The 3,015-nt window shown below is 48.7% G+C and overlaps 1 pseudogene; it reads right to left on the minus strand.

Annotated features, from left to right (window-relative positions):
• Positions 1 to 515: 515 nt before the first annotated feature.
• Positions 516 to 1,757, minus strand: LOC101827901 (annotated as a pseudogene).
• Positions 1,758 to 3,015: the final 1,258 nt, after the last annotated feature.

Consider the following 3,015-nt stretch of genomic DNA (forward strand, 5'->3'; position numbering starts at 1 on the left):
CTCTATGGGCTCCTGCATGTACTGCCACAGGTGTCATAGGGATGAATCCCCTGGTAATTACTGGCAAGGCTGAACCTAGATGCCTTTTTAACCACTGGGAATAAACCCTTTTGCAGCAGGATCTACAGGGCTTAGGAATCCCCTGATTCTTATCCCAGGGAAAACTGCAGAAAATTGACTGCAGATCCAAAGCTAGAGAAGGAAACATGATTGAAGTCTGTACATGAAGAGGAATGACTGGATGCTTGGATGTCTGTCATAAGTAGAGATTTCCCTTATTAAATCTGAGAGCTGAGAACCAGTTTTCCACAGCCTCTATCACTGTAGTGATGAATTATTATTTCCTTTATTTTTCATTATGGGGTTAATTTCAGCTCATTTGCACAAGACAGAATAGGCCACTTTTGGATGCAACTTTGCTCTCACGTGGCAGGGCACATTCTCAGCGGGGCTTGGTGTTCCCACAGAGACAAGAACTCAGACCCTGACCCTTTCTTACTTTTAGTCCTCCTCTTCTATATGAGAAAAGTCACCACAGCTCCTATAAGCACAGCTCCAAGACCCAGGCCAATAATAATTGCCATGATGGGGACAGGGAGCTGAGGAGGTTCTGTAGGAAGAGTGGAAGGAACAGTGATGCCTCTGACCTTCAGCTGTCAGTCATCATCCTGCTCCAGTTCCCCAAGGACTCCCACTCTCACTGTGAGAGGCTCTGTGATCACACCCAGTCCTTACCCCATCTCAGGGAGAGGGGCTCAGGCAGCCCCTCATGATTCACTTGGCATGTGTATCTCTGCTCCTCCCCAGGAGGCATCACTACAGCTGCCCACTTCTGGAAGGTCCCATTCCCTGAAGGCCTGGTGTCCATCACCTCCACGTCCTGTGTCTGATTGTCCCCATCCCTCTGCCAGATCAGGGTGATGTCAGCAGGGTAGAAGTCCAGGGCCCAGCACCTCAGGGTGATTTTCCCATCAGTGCTCGCCTTTTGGGTCACATGTGTTTGGGGAGGGTCTGAGAGAAACAACAGAAAAATTTAGGCATTTTTGCATTCTACTTGTGCTTCCAGAAAATCTCGTATGATAATGTTTGCGATGGGTGGGAGAGATGAAGACTCCACATATCAGCCTAGGTGCAGGACTTGAATAGGACAATACATTTCTGGGAAATCTTGAGAATCTGCGGTAATCAACACAGAGCAGGAGGAGCCTTTAGGTCTCCCTCCAGGATATAGTCTGGTTCTGACTGGATGAGGACAGAGAGACTCAGCAATCCTGGAGTGAGACCACCACAGTTGTGGTGTGTGTACAGGGAACTGGTCGGTGAAGAGGGTGTGATCCCTAGGAGAGCCTGCTCTCACTTCGAATCAGGAAACCCAGGAGTACTCTTGCAACTCTGTTGCAAGGCAGAGTCCTTGTCCCAGCTGCTCCCTCTTGAGGACTCCTCAGGGGACAGGAGCTCCAGTGCCAGAGCAGACAGACCAGTTAGTTCCCTTTCTTACCTGTTCTCAGCAAAATCTCCTTCCCTTTCTCCAGATGTTTCTGGAGAATCTCCACGCAGGTTTCCTCTAGGTATGTCCTCAGTGATTCTGCAAAGTCCTGTATTTTCCATTGGTACCTGATGATTTTTGCTGCCTTGCCAAACGCTGTCCAGGTGCTCAGGTCCTCGTTCAGGGCAATGTAGTCACAGCCATCATAGTTTAATTAGTAGTATCTGGGACTAAAGTACTCTCCAAGCAGCACCGAACATCCATGCATCATCTGGACTGTGTGATATCCTAGCCAAACCCCCATTCTCAGTCATGCCCACAGGTCAAGACCCTTGATAGGACCCTCTATTTGGTGGGCCCAGCCAATTTGACTTTTCTAATTTGCTAGATTTGGACTTCAGCTACGCAGAAATCCAGGCAGTGTCCTATGGCTCTATGGAGCCCATTCTCCATGGGCCACATTTTCTGAGGGTGAACATCAGACATGGTGACCAGGAGCAACCCCATGGAGAACTTCAAGGTTGGGATTTCTGATGGGAATTCACTCACGAGTTTTGTTCTGGTTGTGATGTGCAGCACTGCGTCCAGCTCTTCCGTTAATTACTTTGTGAGGTTCAAAGCTCTCTGTGTCTCATATTCCCAAAACTCTTGCTTCTCCTCATGTATCCACGGAGCACGGGGTTTCATCATTGGCTTGTCTGCTCTGCTGTTGTATCCCATGAACAGGGTGTCATCCACATAGCCAAGATAGGTGTACTGGTACTCCACGAAGCCGTCCCATGTTAGGAGGGCTTGGAAAAACAGCATCGTGTGTGGACCTAGGTGAAGGGTGCCTTTAGATTCTTACCTTCCTACTAAGATCTCATGCTGGTGCAAGGGGGCTCTAGCTGGGGGGCTTCAGCAGGAGTTAGAGGCCAGAAAGTATTATATAGAAGGGAACAGGCTGGTCTAGTGGGATAGAGAGGAGACAAGGTTCCATGTGATGCTACCCTAGGGTAGGAGTCCTTTTGCTGCTCTGGGTTATGTCCTTTCCCTCCCAACATCAACACTCACCCTCTAGATGGTTGGTCAGGGCCATCTTGGCAAGGAGCATCAGCAAGAGAACCTGGGGTGCAAGGGTCTTCATCCTGTAGGATGAGTGCAGACTGAGTCTCTGCTTTGTCTGCTCACAGTACAATCTTGATGTGGAGGAGTCTGATTGGCCTCTCTAAGAATTCCCAAGGGAAGTGAAACAGACCTTTTGGATTGGGCCATGGAGAGATGAAAACCTGGAGGAGGAATCTCTAGGGCCCTGCGTCTTCTACTCAGATCCATCTCTGTGTCCTGGCATCCTGGGAGCCGTGCTGGAGGACAAGTTGCATTATCTGATATTTGTTCAGCTGACCCTGATTACAACATCCTTCTGCATCCAGCTCAGGCTTTTGAGTCAGCATTCCTCCAACATGTCCATGTCTTAATGTCTACATAGGTTAGAAATTTATTTGCTCTCCAAGGCACTCATGATCATGTACATTGTATCAATCTAAGTT

The sequence above is a fragment of the Mesocricetus auratus genome, unplaced genomic scaffold (assembly GCF_017639785.1).
Source record: "Mesocricetus auratus isolate SY011 unplaced genomic scaffold, BCM_Maur_2.0 contig_13374_pilon_obj, whole genome shotgun sequence".
Lineage (NCBI taxonomy): Eukaryota > Metazoa > Chordata > Mammalia > Rodentia > Cricetidae > Mesocricetus > Mesocricetus auratus.